Source organism: Bos taurus, chromosome 2 (assembly GCF_002263795.3).
Source record: "Bos taurus isolate L1 Dominette 01449 registration number 42190680 breed Hereford chromosome 2, ARS-UCD2.0, whole genome shotgun sequence".
Taxonomy (NCBI): Eukaryota; Metazoa; Chordata; class Mammalia; order Artiodactyla; family Bovidae; genus Bos; species Bos taurus.
In genome coordinates, this window is record NC_037329.1 from 31,621,573 (window position 1) to 31,642,289 (window position 20,717).

The 20,717-nt window shown below is 39.5% G+C and overlaps 1 long non-coding RNA gene across 1 annotated transcript; it reads left to right on the forward strand.

Moving 5' to 3' along the window:
• The first annotated feature begins 2,601 nt into the window (after positions 1–2,601).
• Positions 2,602–16,188, forward strand: LOC107132251 (uncharacterized). Its single transcript, XR_001502230.3, has 2 exons — positions 2,602–2,688; positions 15,098–16,188. It is a non-coding gene; the product is annotated as an uncharacterized lncRNA (long non-coding RNA).
• Positions 16,189–20,717: the final 4,529 nt, after the last annotated feature.

Here is a 20,717-nt window from a genome sequence, read left to right on the forward strand (position 1 = left end):
ACATCCACAGGGACTGGGGTAAACAGATCCTCTTGGGAGGCACAAACAAAACCTTGTGTGCACCAGGAATCATGGGAAAGGAGCAGTGACCCCACAAGAGACAGAACCAGACCTGCCTGCAAGTGTTTGAGGGTCTCCTGCAGAGATGTGGGTTGGTAGTGGCCTCCTGAAGGGATACGGGCACTGGCAGCAGCAGTACTAGGAGGCCCATGTTGGCATAAGTCCTTTTGGGGTTAGCCTTTAGCCCTACCATAGAGCCTGTAGACTCTAGGACTGGGCCACCTCAGGCCAAACAACAAACAGGAAGGGAGCACAGCCCCACCCATCAGCAGAAAACTTGATTAAAGATTTACTTAGCATGGTCCTGCCCACCAGAGCAAGAGTTTTTCCCCACAGCTTGTCCCTCCCATCAGGAAACATTCACAGCCCTCTTAGCCTCATCCATCAGAGGGCAAAGAGAAGAAGTAAGAACTATAATTGCACAGCCTCCAAAATGAAAACTACAATCAGAGAAAGCACCCCAAAATGATCATATGGATCACAGCCTTGTGTAACTCATTGAAGCTATACGCCACGCAGGACCATCCAAGACAGACAATCATGGTGTAGAGTTCTGACAAATGCGGTCCACTGGAGAAGGGAATGGTAAACCACTTCAGAATTCCTGCCTCAAGAACCCTGTGAATATGAAAAGGCAAAACCTTGCTCTGTTTTTGCAAGCTGACCTTTAGAGACTTTAGTCAATGGGCTCCCTGGCATTCTGGTTGAGTTGGGTTGAGCTAATGAGAGACTCTGCCAACACTGAAGGGACGGGTTGAGAGTGAGGTCAGGGTTTTTAGTGAGATCAGCTCCCTCTCTGCCAGGCTGTTGATTGGTAGAGTTCTACGAAAAGCCAGAGCTCTGTTGGGTAATCCCCTCCTACAGCTGCAGCTGCCCTCTTCAGGTTCCAGTAATTCCTCCCTCTCCCTTCCTCTTCAGGGATGGGATGGCCATGGCTCCCTGCCCTTGCTAGAGCTAGCATGCTTCATCATCCCATAATAGTTCCTTTATTTAACTTTCCTCAATTACACAATTTGACCTTGTTCCTGCCAGGACCCTTATTGGTACAACCTAAAACTCAACAATTTCACTCTTAGGCACACACCCAAGAGAAACCAAAGCAGGAATGCTTTCCAGGAGACATGTTCAAGAATGTCCGCAATACACTTGGCACACTTTGGTAACAGCAAAACAGAAAACAAGGAGGGTGGGATCAAAGCTAATTGTGATATATTTGCAACCTAATATTATACAAAAGTGAAAACTAACCAACCGTAAGACATGCAGCAACACAGACGAGTCTTGGTAACCAAATGTTGAGGAAAACAGTTTGAAGCAAGCCATAGAAGGCAAACTAGAGCATGATAAGCTTTTATAAAACTGAAGATTATTTATATATGTTAAAACATCTTAAGAATGAGGTGGACAAACACCAAATTTAGGACTGTGGTTAGCTCTGAGAGAGAGGAAAAGGGTAAGATTAAAGTAGACAAGGAGGACACAGGTAGGTTATTAGTATTACTATCTTGTTATGAATTAGATGGCAGGTTCAGGGGTGAAAATAAATTGGTTTAATAAAAACAAACCTATCCTTTATTAATGTTAAAACATGAAAGCAGGTTTAGCAAGTCTAGATCCAGGTGAAGAGTTTCAAATTTATCCTCTAATCTTCTGAAGTTTTTGAGCAGAAAAGTGGTGTCCCTACACATTTATGTTAATCTGCTGGACGCAGACAACAGTAGAAATTCAGAAGTTAGCGATTGCATTCTGGTCCTGGAATCACAGCAGGAGCATCAGAAGGAACAAGAAACACGGCTAAGTGTTGCTAGTTTTCTTGGTGGAAACACAGAAGGCCAAAACAAAGGAAGAGTGAAGAGGCTAAGAGTTAATTTCCCAGGATAGGTTTTTCGTCACAGAATTTTTGAAGCCAGAATTTTCAATATCATCTTTTAAGGCGATGTGAAGAATTTTAAATTTCTGATGCTGTCTCTATAAGTGGCTAAATTTATGCTAAATAAACGGAATGGCTTTATTTCTTGGGCTCTTCCCAGTCCTGCTGAATGGGAATTGAATTCAAGGGTAACGTGACACCATAAATCACCAGTGAGTTTTAGCTACATGTGCTAGATCAGTTATGTCTAGCTAGCTGATGCTATTATCCAAATTTGGGTGTGTTTTTTTTGCATTTTTGTTTCTAAGTGAGAAGAGTACCATTAAAAGATATAAAGGGACTTCCCAGCTGGAAAACTGAAAGAAACCCTATTTCAAATAAGTTGTCATTGCTTGAATGTCAATCGTCCTTAAATTTTGAACATACTTTCATAACCAAGATTGCTCTTAAATATTTAAATGGTATCCTGTTTGCTACATTCAACAAAAACTAATACATCTTATTAGCGAATTCAATCCTGTGCGTTGAGTTGTTAATCCCAGTACTCTATTTATACAACTTTTTCAACTTTATTTCCTATTTTTATCTCGTCCTTCAACTGCAGTAATAGTTCAGGGTTGCCTATTTTTAGTACACTCAAGTACCACAGGGCAGAAATGCTTTAACACTTCACTGTATAACCGCGGCAGTCCTAGGCTGCACCCTCCCTCGTAGCGGGCGGCCTGTGCTTAAGTCATCTGTGTCTTCCAACTTAAAGGGTGAGTCTAAATTTTCCTATTTGCCCAAAGAATACCCGTGTTGTGGCAAGAAGAAAAAAGAGCAATAAAGTATTTTGATGACCCTGTATTTGACAGGGGACCTCAAAAATCTTGTCTAAAAATAAGACATTTAATATAAGTGCCAAAGGTCAAGTAAATCATTTTTAGTAAACCTAGGACTTTGATTGTGTCCAGGATTGATTTGGGGAATCCTTGGATAAGAATTGTTTTATTCTTTAAGAAAAAAAAAATCAGAAAAAAAAGCCTGATTTCTTGCAGAATCTGACCATTTTCTTTTTTAAACCCTTATGAGCAGTCTTTGGAACAAGCTGACCTTCATTTAAATATGAGTTTACAATCTGCCTCAAATGTCTGGGTAGGGCCAAAATGCCAAGCATACTTAGGGGTATCTGGTTAATATCAGTGCAGATTATCCAAATCAGCTCCCTCCTGGAAGGCTGAGACTTGAATGAGAAGATGTGACTGTAGTTGTGACGTGGAGCTTTTGAGCGAGACGAGAACGGTTGGGTGATGGGGTTGTGCGTTTCCTCCTTGGCACTCAGGCTGTCCGTGCCATCTGCTGCTGAATGGAAGAGACAACTGGGCTCCTCCTCAACAAACCTTGGCTCACGCTCTCTTCATTTTCTCTCAGAAGAACTTGTCTTTATTAGGACAAAGGTCTCTGGAGCATCGCAGAGATTTATGCCTTAAGAAATGTAGCGAACCATTGGGAATTAGGATTGCTGTCTTGAAATTGTGTGCGTGTGTACATGCTTGTCTCTCAGTTGTGTCTGACTCTGTGACCCCATGGACTGTAGCTCCTCAGGCCCCTCTGTCCATGGGATTCTCTAGGCAACAATACTGCAGTGGGTAGCTATTCCCTTCTCCAGGGAATCTTCCTGAACCAGGGATCGAACCCAGGTTTCTTGCATTGCAGGCAGATTTTTTACTGTCTGAGCCACCCTTTCGAAACTTTAAATGGTCATAAAGCAATAAGAAGTGGGAAAATAAATTATTTTGAGGATGCCTGCCCAACACAATGGTCCTGATGTGAAATTCCATTTGCTACTCACTTGAAAGTGTATGATTAATCCTAAAAATATCAAAGATTTTGAGACTCAGTCACCATAGAGGGTATGTAGCAGCAAAATGAAGTGTGGTTCTCTTGGTTGCAAACAAGACAATGACACATGAACATTTGGAGAGATGTTATTTCCACGTGCTGTTATTCATGTTGTACTTCCCTTAGTGCTTAACAATTGTATCTTAAAGTTATTTATCCAATTGTTTACTATTTTTCAATTACTAACTTGTTCTCCATGAGGGAAAAAAATCATACCTAGTTTATCTTCCATCCATAGTCCATAACACATAATAACAGCAGCAGTTAATTAACATTTTGCCCTGATCATATGCTCTTTTAAACGCTTTGACATTAATCCTTTAATCTAACAGTAGATATTCTTACCTCCAATTTTACAAACAAGGACACTAAGGAACAAATTACCAAAAGACCACATCTAGTAGGTAGAAAACCAGAACATAAACCAGGTACTCTGACTTCAGAGTCCTCATTCTCCTATATTACCTGTCATATTCTGCAAGCGATAAGTATTGGTTAAAGCATGAATGAGCAATTCAGTAAATAGCTTTTTAAAATCTTGGCTAAGTGAGAAACGGATCATTTGAATTTTTATTTTTTTCTCTCATTAGAAATATTGATCCTCTCTACAAATGTAAGAAAATAATGATAGCCAATTGTATTGAGAGCTTAATAATGACAACAACCTAACTTCAATCTTGATACAACTATTGTAGAATTCCCTCAAATTCTAAAGAGACAGAAAATTTGGGTAATTGAGGTTAAATTTACTCAAAGCTGTCTTGATTTCCACTAAAACATATTCTGCCAGAAATATATACAAATACATTAGGAAGCACAGAAACCTTTCATAGTATTTGTAAAAGTGGTTTCCAAAAAGAATTTCTATAAATGAGTTTATTGATTTTTAAAATCCTCATCCCTACTCTCTAAAATATTATAGCTCTAATCAAGTCACCACCTCTTCCAGGGCTTTTGATTATTCCCTCTATAGAGAAGGACTCCAAATGGTCACTTTTTCCAGACTCCAATTCATTGTGTATTTTACACTTGGCTTAATTACTACTTGTCTCAATTTTAAAAGATTTTTCAGGGGAATGGATGAATTTCATTGTTTCAAAAAATTCTTCAAGTATAAGAAATAACTCAGTCGGTAAAGAATTTGCCTGCAATGTAGGAGACTCAGGTTTGATCTCTGGATCAGGAAGATTCCCCTGGAGAAGGAAATGGCAACCCACTCTAGTATTCTTGCCTGGGAAATCCAGACAGAGGAGCCTGGCAGGCTACTGTCTATTGGGTTGCAAGAGCTGGACACAACTTAGTAACTAAATCACCACCAATGAATACTTCTGAGAGTTTCAAAATTCTACTTCATGATAAGTACAGTAACATTTTACTGAAGAGAGATCTTACTGCTTTTGTTAAAATCAGTTTCATTCAGGAGTATGTAGGGCCTCAGACCCTGGAGAAGGAAATGGTAACCCACCCCGGTATTCTTGCCTGGAGAATCCCATGGAAAGAGCTTGGCAGACTACAGTCCATGGGGTCGCATACAGCTGGACGCGACTGAGCAACTAAACAGCAAACAGGGCCTCAGAAGGAAAGGAGGCTTGCATTATGGACTGGGACACCAGAGAGCTGAATTCTAGGCCTGTAATGCTACTAACTTACCAGGAGATCTTACCCAGGCCATTTAATTTCTCAGAACCTCAATTCCTTCATTAGAAAAACTAAGATTCTATGACATGACCCTTATCGCTTCCAGAGAACATATACTTTTTAAATAAATTACAAAACTACTATGAATTTAATAGTAACATTCTAAAGGAGTCATTTTTAAGGGGAAATAAAACACCATTCTTTCTTGAAATCTAGAGTCCATCTAAGTGATACTGTTTCTCTATGAAGAAATAGAATGAGCTATGGTGAGGTGACTTTTGCAAATGATCTCATTCAGGAGGTACCGAGGGGACAGAGACTTGTCATTGCCAAGTAAGTCACATTTAAATTCCCTCAAGCCTTGAGAAATAATGTAAGGGAAAGTGCAAAAATAGCACAGTCATTCCTCTGGACCAAGTCGACTCCGAGGCCTCCTGAGAGTGCCACAGCTGCGTATTCATCTATATGCAAAGAGAAATAAGAATCCTCTATATTTGGCATATGGCGCTCCTCTATACACCAGTGTGCTTGTCTATTAGTGTGTTTTATGCTGAGCCTTTCGGTAAGGAAGGATCCACCATGCACACTGCCTCACACACAGCTACATATATTGAAGACGCTTTATTTTTCCCTTGCAATATGGAAAATTGCAAGAGCACACAGCCACACTGAACCAACCAGAATGAAACTAGAGGCAGCTGTATCTGATTGAAACTGCGGAGAGAATTGAGATTGACAGAGTTGCAGGGCTAGAAGGTTAATGAGTCCATAGTCCTGCCTCCAGGCAGAACTGTCCTGAACCATTCCAGGCAAATGACAGCTCAGCCTCTCAGAAAAAACAAAAAACTTCATAAGACACTTCGGTAACATATTCCATTGTCTAAAATGTCCTTATCCTCATAAAGTTCTGAAAGCAATATAAGTCCACACTCCTATTTAAGCTCCCTGTTGACAGATATATAGAATAATAAAATTGACAGAAACATTGATGATGAGAGCCTTCGAGATGGGTCACAGAACTGGTTATATCTTCTCAAAGACCTCAGAGAAGGGAATAATTAGCACATTTGTGGACTCTGCTTCTAGTTACAGTAACATTATGGTTCCAACTATTTATTTTCTATAAATCAGATCTACGATTTATCATACATCAATAAATGAAATTTTGCTTTGTAATTCATACCAAGAATCACAAATTTAGCAAAAACCATCTAAACTGAAACATGTAATCAAGAAATAAGCTCTTACATAAAAAAGCAAAGGAAGTACAGACTGGTAGGCAAATAGACCCATATTTATTTACTAATGTTGTTACAGTATTCCAATTTATGGATCTGCTCTTATATATAATGCTTCTTATAGATTACTGTCTCTTATGTCTCTGGGCACTAGGAATGATGAAAGTGTTGGTGGCACTATATAAAGATTAGTGTAGGCCACTGGCAGATCAGGGTTCAAATTTCAAGTCTGCTGCCTGTCCTCTGGGTGACTGAGCAAGCTGCTGAACCTGATCCTTACTACCCCTACCTGTAAGAGGAACTAATAATACCTATTTCACACTGGTCTTGGATGATAAAATGGGAAAATGCTGGTAAAAGCACACAGGACCTAACAGGCAGTAGAGTAAGTGTTAGTTGACACTAACCATGAATCTGATGTGCCACACACTGCCTTTCTTGCCTCTTCTCCATTCGTTAAGAGTTCTGGGAGAGAAGCGATGGAGTGTGGGGCACACCTGACTCCTCTGAGTGTCACCAGGCTCTGTTTCTGCTTTCATTTGGCCTGTCTTCTGTTGCTGATCCCCATGCAAATTCATCAGGGGATTTCCCTTAGAGACACTAGGGGTAACAGCAAGGAGACCTTACGATGCCAAGCTCAAGGCAAGGCTGGATGTTACCTTGATTTTAATAAAATCTGTGTATGTGATGTTTGCTCTAAGAACAAGTAGATGGAATTCAGATTCTAAAACACTATATTCATTTTTAGAAGGCAGTAATAGAACTGCTTTGTGCAAAAGATAAAAAGACTGATTCAAAGATAGACTTCCTTTTTGGTTCACAGGAGTGAGCAATAAGAGGAACTATTATTCATTATGAAACAGAAATGCTAATACATACAGAATCTGAAATATATTTAAATATGCAAAGTCTTATATTATCAGAGAAATATGCTCTTACTACATAAAACAGATAGAAGTACCCACTCCAGTGTTCTTGCCTGGAGAATCTCAGGGACGGGGGAGCCTGGTGGGCTGCGACCTATGGGGTCGCACAGAGTCGGACACGACTGAAGCAACTTAGCAGCAGCAGCAGAGGCATTTTAAATCATCACTCCAACTTTATGATCCAGAAACCACTGATATTTGAGTACATTTTCTCTTTTTCTGCACAGATTCTGACAGGCAGGACTGCTTTTAAGTTCTGCCACTTGCTAGTTAGCTGGTGTTGGGCATACTACTTAGTTTAAGCTTCTGTCACTACATCTGAAAATTGGTATCAACTTCATAGTTATTGTGATGACTCATAAAATAAAGCATGTGAAGCACTTAGCACTGTGCATGGTACATAATAAGCATTCAGTCATGACAGCTATTGTAATTCTCTTCGTTATGTATTACTTTAAATGAAAAAATGACAGTTGGAGAGGAAATGAAGGTCACTAGTAAGCTACTCTGTCTTGAGCTTGGAGCCAGCACAGTACAGAAAGATCTCTCGTGTAACAACATCAGAGACAATTTATTCCATGTTTCATTACGTGCTTCTAGACACTAGGATATCATTAATATAACAGATTCACAATCCTGTACCAGTCCTGAGACAAGTGGTATCACTAGTTTCATTTTACAAATGAGCAAAATGAATCAAAGACAGGTTAAGTAATATGCAAAATCTCATAGCTAAGTGACAAAGCTAGGGTTTGAACGTAATCCATTTAGTTCCAGAGTCCATTCTTATAAACTGCTAGGTGGCAAGCCCGGTACTTGCCCAGCCTTAAGACTAAAGAAAAAGCCCAGAGTAAGCGACAGAGACATCAGTGGTTTAAGGGATAGAGGGATCTTATCCAAGGTTGTACACCCTCCTGTGCACAGACGGTGGGAGGGACATGACAGCAGTCTTCACTACTCAGGGAAAAGGAGGCTACCGTTAACAGGGGGGATTGATGTCAGGTTGGCTCAGTTACCAGAGAGACCAGCACCTGGGCCAAGGGGCAAGCACACAGGCTGTTAATTAGGCCCTATAATTAAGAGAAGTAGATAGTCATGTGAGAGACGCAGGGCCTGGTTAAGCAGAAAGCAAGAGAACAGCCATCTTGAGCGGCCTGACTATACACTCATCCCTACTGCTACTACTAAGTCACTTCAGTCGTGTCTGACTCTGTGCGACCCCAAAGATGGCAGCCCACTAGGCTCCTCTGTCCCTGGGATTCTCCAGGCAAGAACACTGGAGTGGGTTGCCATTTCCTTCTCCAATGCATGAAAGTGAAAGGTGAAAGTGAAATTGCTCAGTCGTGTCCGACTCATAGCGACCCCATGACTGCAGCCCACCAGGCTCCTCCACCCATGGGATTTTCCACGCAAGAGTACTGCACACATGCATAACTCTTATAGTCTGTGTCCACCCATCTTCCCGGATACCCCTGGAGTAGGTATGTAGAGGTACATGGAAACCATATACCACACATACAGAATCAACAAGCTGTAGCTAAAGAGTATTGAGGGGCCAAGAGATGGACAATTTGGGGGTCACATGCTTATCAAGTCAGTTTTTCATGGAAGTCCAGAAGAGGACGACACAGTCATCTCACTCCAGCAACTCAGCAATCATACTTGTTTTGCAGTGAAGCCACCTGTTCATGAACAGATTCCCTCCGCTCAGACTAAGGATGAAATGCAAGATGTTTAACAGGCACAATACAGGGGAGATCACGACCACTAAGCAAAATACAAGCAGAACAGCCTTCTGAGACAACGTCAGCCCTGCCTGTGGTTTTCATCCTGGCCTGCAGGGCCATCTCACCTGTCCACTCACAGTGCTGACAGTTGGTGCTGAATACTGGAAAAGCGATGTGACAGACCCCATGGTAATGTAAGGGTGCCTTTCTCCGGTAGAGAGCCCGGAGTAGTTGCTTTACTAAGTGAGGCCCGGCAGCAGACAGGGGAGATCTGTAGGCAGCAAACTGAAGCCACCAAGCACCTGCCAGTCCCAGGGCCATTTTACAATGTGTTCCTCTGGGGCTAGATCTTGTGGCAAGGGCAGAAGCAAGTTAAGTGTCCTGATAAATAACCAGCAGTCATCCTTTGGTGGTCAGTAGTCGAACTCGGATTGCCTGGACCAGCTGCTTGTGGGTTAACACGGCTTGAGAACCGTGATGGGACCACACATGGGGAGAGAGGGTTTCCGTCTCAGTAATGAAGTAGCCTGGCAGAAGTGGGCTTGTAAGGAAGGTGGAAATACCAGGGTAGGCCATTTTTATTGGCCCATTCCTGAATTCATGATCAAGAAACGTGGATCCCTTGGTTCTTATCAATGTTTACAGTAGCGGGGCGGGGGGGGGGGGGGCGGAAATCTATCATGCATAGCTATTCTAGATCCCAAATAATGTTTTTTGGGTTGCTAGATAACTAGGATAGGCCTCCTGTAATGTCTTCCACCTTATATGGTAGGCTACATTTAGCTGTTGTTTCATCACACTGCATCGTCACTCTGCACTTTTGCATAGCTGGGACCTGAAGCCCAAGAATGCTCTAATTATTTTGCTATTGTCACAGTCCCCTAACAAACCCTTCCAAGTAAGCAGCCATTCCAATTTACAAGCCTGTCCCTGAGTTAATATCCCTAAAGCCTGTGCCTGTAATTGCTTAGGGGTGGTGCGTTAGGGGTATGTTCAACATAGTTGACAAAGAATCTACCAGTAATGCAGAACACCATAGTTTGATCCCGGGTCAGGAAGATCTCCTGGAGCAGGAAATGGCAACTCCAGTATTCTTGCCTGGCAAATCCCACGGACAGAGGAGCCCGGCAGGCTACAGTTTATGGGGTCACAAGAGTCGGACATGACTCAGTGACTAAACCACCACCTCCACCCAACTATAAAACAGCCAGGTATATGAGAACCCAGGTCCTGCATTTTGTCAGTATTCATCAGCCATTCCTGTGCACAAGCGTGGGGCTGCTACTTTTCAACTGGCAAGAGACTCTGAGTTTAACAGGATTTCATCAACATAATGGAATAAAAAGACACCTTTCATGGTAAACAGTGTCCACAGGGCTCCACATGCTGGGGGTGGGGGGCTACCTTGCAACTTTCATTCCCTGTCCTTATTTCCCAACATCTTGACATTTACGGGAGTTTTCTCAGCCACCCGGCTGGCTCACCAATTGTTAGGCTGCAAGTGTTGTTCAGTTCAGTTGTTCAGTTGTGTCTGACTCTTTGCGACCCACGGACTGCAGCACGCCAGGCTTCCCTGTCCTTCACCAACTCCCGGAGTTTACTCAAACTCATGTCCATTGAGTTGGTGATGGCACCCAACCATCTCATCCTCTGTCGTCCCCTTCTCCTCCCACCTTCAATCTTTCCCAGCATCAGAGTCTTTTCAAATAAGTCAGTTCTTTGCATCAGGTGGCCAAAGTATTGGAATTTCAGCTTCAGCATCAGTCCTTCCAATGAATATTCAGGACTGATTTCCTTTAGAATGGACTGGTTGATCTCCTTGCAGTCCAAGGGATTCTCAAGAATCTCCTCCAACACCATAGTTCAAAAGCATCAATTCTTCAGTGCTCAGCTTTCTTTATGGTCCAACTCTCACATCCATACATGACTACTGGAAAAATCATAGCTTTGACTAAAACGGACCTTTATTGTACTTGCCCAGTTATAAGACAGAAGAAACAGTCTGTAGTTATGACAGAACCACCAATGGCTTAAGGGACAGGAGATCCTACTTTTCTGAAGTGAAGTCCCAGAGCAGCATCCCACTGTGTGCTGTGTGAGGCAGCCAGCGAGCAGGAAACGCCAGCAACTTTTGCTACCTGGGGGTGGGGGGTGGGGGGGCAGGAAGCCTCCGTTTATAGGAGAATTGATGACAGGTTGGCTGTTACCAGGGAGACCAGCAGCTGAGGCAAGGGGCAAGCACACAGGCAGTTAATTAGGTTCCATGATTAAGAGGATTGGATATTCATGTGAGAGAAGCAGAGCCTGGTTGAGCAGGGGGGCGTACACAGAATAAGAGAACAGCTGTCTTGAATGGCCTGACCATACATAAACAGATATAGAAGAGTTTAACATTGAGCAGATATTTTTGTTAATGTTGCAGTTTAAGTCAAACGTTCTAAAAAGACCTTAAATTTTTTACAATTGCAATTAATGAGAAAAGGACCAGATAGATAACTACCAGGAAAAGAATTAGATAGATGCCCTATTCTTTAAGAAAGAATGTTTTGCAATGTTCCCAAGGGACTTATTACGCCCATCCAGAGAAGTTACAGGGCCTCAGAGCTGATCCATCTCTTCTGAAACTTTGTAGGTAGCTAGAAATGGTTAGGCAGCAAGCAGTGTTCTTGGAAAAATAGATTTGTATTACCCTTGGAAACAGACTGTGTTGCAAGAAAGTTTTTGGCATGAAAGGAGACTGAGTATACACAGTTGTCTCTCAGATGGTGTGGGTTTGGAAACATAAGTGGACAAGCCAAACCCTTTAAGTCTTCCTTTTCCTTTGAATTGAATTCCAGAATGTGTTTTTTATGTTACTATGTAGCATTTGTGTTTATCCTTATTTATTCCTGCATAATATTTCTTTGAGTGGATGTAACAACAGCTATTGAATGAAAACAAGAACCCTCAGTCATTCCAAACTGACTAAGTTAAAAGTTCCATTCTTTTCATGTTCATCTACTTATCCCTTTAAGATAGTGAGGAAAAAAAATCCCAAAGCATGTGTGTGGTCAAATGATAAAGCAAAATTGCTGTCAACTTTCTGAGAAAACGGATATGTTCAGATACTGCTGATGAAAGTATAAATTGGTATATTCCTTTTAGAAAACAATTTGGCAACATTTACAAAGTGCACTATAAATGTTCATAATATTTGGCATAGTTCCTCCTATTCCCGGGAATTTATTCTAAGGCAATAATTAAAAAGAAAAAAAAAAAAACATAAATGGAGAGAGAATTCAAATATAGTGTCAATTATAAATAAAACCTAAGGAGCATACTGATTATTCAACAATAGAGAAATAGATAAGTAAACAACATGGAATATTTCATTCCCTCAAATAATGATAAATATAAACTGCATAATAACATAGAAAAACAACATGTTAAAAATCAGAGCACTAAATGATCTGTTTACTTTGATTATACCATGTGATGTGAATAAACTAGAAGGTTAACACTGAATAATGGAAGCAATGGTGTTAAAATAGGAATAAGGATTCGGTGGTTTTTTTTCTTCTTAAATTTCTTAAACTGTTGCTTGAGATATGCAAGAGAATTAACAAACAAGATAAAATTTTCACCATTGAGGATAATGTTTGCTGTGGGTTTGTCACATATAGCTTTTATTATGTTGAGGTATGTTCCTTCTATTCCTGCTTTCTGGAGAGTTTTTATCATAAATGGATGTTGAATTTTGTCAAAGGCTTTCTCTGCATCTATTGAGATAATCATATGGTTTTTATTTTTCAATTTGTTAATGTGGTGTATTACATTGATTGATTTGCAGATATACACAATGGAGTATTACTCGGCCATTAAAAAGAATACATTTGAATCAGTTCTAATGAGGTGGATGAAACTGGAGCCTATTATACAGAGTGAAGTAAGCCAGAAAGAAAAACACCAATACAGAATACTAACGCATATATATGGAATTTAGAAAGATGGCAACAATAACCCTGTGTACGAGACAGCAAAAGAGACACTGATGTATAGAACAGTCTTATGGACTCTGTGGGAGAGGGAGAGGGTGGGAAGATTTGGGAGAATGGCATTGAAACATGTATAATATCATGTATTAAACGAGTTGCCAGTCCAGGTTCTATAGACGATACCGGATGCTTGGGGTTGGTGCACTGGGACGACCCAGAAGGAGGGTATGGGGAGGGAGGAGGGAGGAGGGTTCAGGATGGGGAACACATGTATACCTGTGGCGGATTCATTTTGATATTTGGCAAAACTAATACAATATTGTAAAGTTTAAAAATAAAATAAAATTTAAAAAAAAAGAAAAGACAAACAAAAAAACAAAAACAAAATGTAATGCAATACTTAGATTCAGAAGTGGATATGAAAATTAATAAACCATGTTCAAACATTAAAAAAAAACAAGATAAATAAATGATGGAGAGTTTTCTTTGCCATTAGAAGAATAGATAGAGCTTTCTCTTCCCACCCCCAGTGACAGAAACCAACCAAACACACCAAAACTGGAAAGAAAGAAAGAAACATACAAACATTTAAAAAACTCCTTGCCATTCGCCTCCAAGGAAAGCTATTATGTTTAGAGCTTACACTTCTGAAATAGCCACTCTGGTGAGAAAAGAGACAGACAATCTTCTGGAGTAGGGTCTTCAATTTGTAGTGAACTTTGAGAGATCTTACTCTCGGACTTCCCTGGTGGTTCAGTGGTTAAGTATCTGCCTGCCAGTGCAGGCGACATGGGTTCAATCTCTGGTCTAGGAAGATCCCACAGGCCTTGGGGCAACTAACCCCATACTCCACAACTACTGAGCCCATGCTAAAGGTCTGTGTTCCACAAGAGAAGCCACCTCAGTGAGAAGCCTGAGCTCTGCAACTAGAGTAGCCCCCACTCAGGGCAACTAAAGAAAGCCGGTGAACAGCAACAAAGACCCAGCAGAGCCGAAAATAAATAAATGGATATATAAATAAATAAAAAGAGATCATATCCTTCTTGCCTCCCTCTTTCCTTCCCTCCCTTTCTTCCTTTTCTTCCTTCAACTACAGCAGATGTTTATATTGCTCCTTTCTTCTTTCCTCTTACAAATTTCTTTTCAATATGGCTTTAAGGCTCCCTTTTCAATACTTTTTACTAAATTTTTTTTCTTTACCTTCCATCTTGATATAATTATTTTATCCTTTATTTCTATATGTTATTTACAGTTAATTCACTAATGTACTTTTATTCTCACCCTATTTTGTGTGTGTGTGTGTGTGTGCTTAAAGATATCCTGGCTGACTGGCTATAATTTCATTTTCAGTAGTGGACATAAATAAAGGTTAATTCAACTCTAGCCCTTAAACAGTAGTTCAGTTAAGTGGTTATGGCTAAGTTTATGGTTATGGTTAACTTTCTCAGAAGAACTAAACGACAATAGCTTCGTGTCATTAAGAACATCTTCTAATTACTCCTGTCTTCTATTCAAATTCTGTTACAAACAGAGTAAATGCTTTAAATTTCTTTATATTAGGTTGGTGCAAAAGTAATTGCTATTTTGCACTGCTGAACTTTGCTGTCTGACATGGCAATACATTCTTAAACAACTGCGGTTATGTTATACATCATTCTAATGCACATTTCTCACTTTATGTTTTTCTTCTAATGATATTACTTGCTGTGTATATTTATCTTAGACAATAGAACTCATGTTAGACAAAAAACAAATTTGAGTGATTTTTTTTTTTTTATTCGAGTTCAAAATGGGTTGTAAAGCAGCAGAGACAACTCGCAACATCAACAACACATTTGGCCCAGGAACTGCTAATGAATGTACAGTGCAGTGGTGAGTCAAGAAGTTTTTCCAAGGAGATAAGAGCCTTGAAGATGAGGAGCGCAGTGGCCAGCCATTGAAGTCGACAGTGACCAATTGAGAGGATCATTGCAGCCAATCCTCTTACAACTACACGAGAAATTGCCGAAGAACACAATGTCGACCATTCTTCAGTCGTTTGGCTCTTGAAGCAAATTGGAAAGCTGAAAAAGCTCAATAAATGGGTGCCTCATGAGCTGCACCCCCCCAAAACAATTGTTGTTTTGAAGTGTTGTCTTCTCTTATTTTACACAACAACAATGAACCATTTCTCGATTGAATTGTTATATACCGGGAAGAGTGGGTTTTACCAAGACAACCTGAGATGATCAGCTCAGTTGCTGGATCGAGAAGAAGCTCCAAAGCACATCCCAAAGCCAAAGTGCACCAAAAAAAGGTCATGGTCACGGTTTGGTGGTCTGCTGCCGGCCTGATCCACTATAGCTTTCTGATCCCGGCAAAACCATTATACCTGAGAAGTATGCTCAGCAAATTGTTGAGATGTACCAGAAACTGCAACGCCTGTAGCCGGCATTGGTCAACAGAATGGGCCCAATTCTCTGCAACAACGCCTGACCACACACCCCACAACCAACGCTTCAAAAGTTGAATGAATTGGGCTACGAAGTTTTGCCTCATCTGCCATATTCACCTGACCTCTTGCCAACCAACTAACTCTTCTTCAAGCATCTCAACAACTTTTGGCAGGGAAAATGCCTCCACAACCAGCAGGAGGCAGGAAATACTTTCCAAGAGTTCTTCAAATCCCGAAGCACAGATTTTTACGCTACAAGAATAAACAAACTTATTTCTTGTTGGCAAAAATGCATTGATTGTAATGGTTCCTATTTTGATTATTAAGGATGTGCTTGAGCCTAGTTATAATGATTTAAAATTCATGGTCTGAAACCACAATTACTTTTGTATCAACCTAATATTTACACAGTGAAAATACATGCTTTGTGGGAAAATTAAGTGTACTTTCCCACTTGTTTTTAAAATAGCTTTTGTCACTTAGGATATACAGTTTGTCATACAGTTGAATAGTATTTCTGGTCTTCATTGGCGTCAGAATAAACTAGCCAGGTATCTGTGGCTTAGTCTGTTTGCAATATTGTATTTTCATTCTGTGTTGCTAATGATTTATTTTCTGAGTTATTCATATTGAAACATTTTCAGTCTAAGTGGATCAACTGCCCTAAAATACTTTTCAACTTACTAAATATAAGTAAAAGTTAGACTTTTCATTTTGTTATGAAGTCTGGATTATAGTCGCAAACATTCTAAGTTGACTGTTTTCTTTGACTTAGTTCCTTTAGCATTTGAAAATACCAGACAGTATTACAAAAACTTATGCTTCTCTAAATGAGAATGTAACACTGTTACATTTTCTGTTTCATTGCTTTTATAGATGACATGTAAGTCATATTTCTCTGCTTTCATAAGAGCACCTCTGAAGTTTAATTTAATCATCATAGGTGAACACTTAAGCAATGTCATCATGAAATAATATTCAAATACCTCACCTTCATTAAATAATTATCTGCCTACAATGCAGGAGACCCAAACTTGATCCCTGGGTTAGGAAGATCCCCTGCAGAAGGAAGTGGCCACCCACTGCAGTACTCTTGCCTGGAAAATCCCATAGACAGAGAAGCCTGGTAGGCTACAATCCATGGTGTCACAAAGAGACGGACACAACTGAGCGACTTCACTTTCTTTCTTTCATTAAACATACCAAGAACCTATTATGCATTAGCTCAGTGTGGTGCCTAATGGAGAAGGAAATGGTAACCCACTCCAGTGTTCTTGCCTGGAGAATCCCAGGGACAGAGAAGCCTGGTGGGCTGCCATCAATGGGGTCACACAGAGTTGGACACGAATGAAGCAACTTAGCAGCAGCAGCAGCAGTGTGGTGCCTTGGAATACAACAGGAAGGAAAACTCTTGGCACCCTGTGCTTTTCTCTTGCAAAATAGGAAACTGATAACTTCATAAAGCTCCCTTTAGGTATAAACTGTCTAATTCATCTGATTGTTTTTATTTCAAGGATCATAAAAGATTACCCATTTTAGTAAATGCAAAGCTTTAAAAAAAATAAGATATTTTAAGTGATACTTGGTTCAATATCTAGAGTTTACCATGATAGGCTATACCTGGTGAATGTTAGAGTTATCTTTGAATATGACTAAAGATGTGTGTATTTCTATTTTCAAACATTGGATAATACATGCGTATTGTACAAAGGAATTTAAATTGTAGGTTGCCCTATGCACTCAGAAAATTGAACAAAAGCAATGAAACATGATAAATACAGCTGAACAAACAAAAGTTAAAGGATTTTACATAGTCTCAACCTACTCCCTTCGGTGCATACATTAAATATTTCTACTACAACAATATTGAGATGAGAGGATGGCCTTATGTTACATATCGACTCTTTGAAAAATCCAATATTAAAAATTCAAAGCACATGAGAGAAGTATGTGTATTAGTTCCATGTTACACAAGGAGTCATTTTTTTGGTTTTCTTTAAAAGGGATCATTATGATCCCTCCATGAGTATATTTATAACATTATTTCATGTACAAAATTTTTGTTTCTGCACAGTTTATCAGTAATGAATCTATTGTGTAAAGCATGGTTCACTTGTAATCTTCTTATACTGTACTAACTTTGAGTAGCCTCAAGGTCATTCAGACTGGTTTTCGCTTCTGTGTAAAGACAGCCTCAAGCTATTTAAGGAATATCTGGCTGCTGGAGAGCTTGGAGCCAAATTTGCAGTTCAGCAGCAGCAAGTGTATGCTTTTTAGATATTAACCTCACTCCTGGCTCCATCTAACTTTTCCATTCTTATTTTTTCCTTGTTTAAAAGTTCAAAAAAGATTTCACATGTGAAATAAACTCTCAATCATCTACCCTAAATTGTTCTGGGTGCTTATCTAGATATAAATAAAGATGGGCTAAAGAATTTGTATGATTATTAGGAAACCCAAAGACCAGAATTATGAAATAGCATTTGTACGCTTCAATTATGTTTTAATTATGTTTGTGCTAGAATATCCAAAATGAATAGCTATAAGAAAGAATCACTTTTTAGCAGATAATAAGTCATGTATCAGGGCTTCCCAGATGGCTCAGTGGTAAAGAGTCTGCCTGCCGAAGTAAGAGATGCAAGAGACTGGGGTTCAATCCCAGATCTGGGAAGATCCCCTGGAGTAGGAAATTGCAACCCACTCCAGTGTTCTTGCCTGGAAAATTCCATGGACAGAGCAGCCTGGCAGGCTACAGTCCATGGGGTCTCCAAGAGTCCAACACAACTGAGTGACTGAGCACACACAAGTCATATATTGGTAAACATGAAGAGTTCTCACGGGTAAATGCCTTATTGAAATAGTTTTACTTGAATCCTTCAAGTAAATAGCACTTATTTGTAAGTTCTAAACAGGTTCTAAACAAACCTGAATAAACGGACTATGACATTTTGAAATCTGCTTCAATCTTTAAAACGGTACATTAAAGTTGATTTACTGAAAATCTCGTGAAAATGCCTATGACACTACATTAAATATGGTGAAAGGCTAGTAATCAGTGAAACGTCTGTGATTTCCACATGAATCAACAGTGGTACATTGCTAATGCAACACTCAATTACATCATGTTTAATTTATGGGAAAATGTTTGGATATGCTTAAAATGTCTGTGGTAAATCATTTTGGGATCTTAATTGAACATTTTTCTGTGATAAATTACTCTGTAAACACTGAAATAATATTCTTACATAACTACCAACTTATTTTGAAAGACTCCAACAACCCTAGATCATTACGTTATTTTCTTTGTATGATCCAAAGCATGTACCCTGCAGGACTTAATTTCCCTTTCTGGTAGCAAATAATCTTAACATTTATGAAATTCTTATTTCCATTCCACAGCCTAGTTATCAGTTCTTAAAACTTAAAATATCTATGTTAGTTTAATGTACTAAATATCATGGTATACTATGGTTTCTTCAATAATGAAAAATGCTTAGAATTATAAATGTGACACTCTTTTCCCCAATAATAAGCTATTTAATTTAATATACTAATGTTCAGTTCAGTTGAGTTCAGTTCAGTCGCTTAGTCGTGACCTACTCTTTGCAACCCCATGAATCGCAGCACGCCAGGCCTCCCTGTCCATCACCAACTCCCGGAGTTCACTCAAACTCATGTCCATCATGAAGTGATGGGACCAGATGCCATGATCTTAGTTTTCTGAATGTTGAGCTTTAAGCCAACTTTTTCACTCTCCTCTTTCCCTTTCATCAAGAGGCTTTTAGTTCCTCTTCACTTTCTGCCATAAGGGTGGTGTCATCTGCATATCTGAGGTTGTTGATATTTCTCCTGGCAATCTTGATTCTAGCTTGTGCTTCTTCCAGCCCCGTGTTTCTCATGATGTACTCTGCATACAAGTTAAGTAAGCAGCATGACAATATACAGCCTTGACGTACTCCATTTCCTATTTGGAATCAGTCTATTGTTCCATGTCCAGTTATAACTGTTGCTTCCTGACCTGCATATAGGTTTCTCAAGAGGCAGGTCAGATGGTCTGGTATTCCCATCTCTTTCAGAATTTTCCACAGTTTATTGTGATCCACACAGTCAAAGGCTTTGGCATAGTCAATAAAGCAGAAATAGATGTTTTTCTGGAACTCTCCATACTCTATTACTTTCTTATTAAGAATATTTAAGAAAAGGGTTCATTTTTATGGTGGAGACTAGTTGAAATGTCATTATTACAGAAAAGATTATTATTATTAATGTATTATTAAAACATTATTAATACAGAAAAGATTTTATGTAAAGTTGAGAAATAAGTATTTTTAATCATAAAATACTATGACACTAAAAATTAATAATTTCCCATGTCACTATCATTCACTACCTGATGAAATGTTTAAGTCAAATAAATATTTAAATCAAATAAATCCTATTTGGAAAATTTATATATCTGTCTACTTGAAATACAATAATTCTTCCTAAATTATAATTAATGTAGATAATATAATTTAAAATCGATGCAAATTTATATTATTCCAATAGCAATAAACTTAAACTGGACTGTGATTTTTCTATCACTTTCCAGAAAAATGAGTTAACAACAAATTTGGAGACTATACCAGTCCAAGTTCTTGGCTGCAAACAATAACACAAACAAAGCAACATGACACAGCAAAAGTAACCGTGGCTTCTTCGACTGAGGCCCTAATTGGATTCTGTGACTCCCTTTGTCCATTATACTTTCCTTTGCCTTTAGTTTGAATATCAGTGGGTCATGACTTTTTACCCAATATGGTGAGGGAGCTGAGCCCCCAGTAACCCTGTTTAAGTCAGCTTGCAGTATACTGACATTTTCTCCCACCCACCACTGTGACAGTAAGTCTATTTTCCCTTAAGGAGAACAGACAAACATAGCAACACAGCAACAGTCATCTTCTCTCTGTAGCGATTTTAGTGCTTTTTT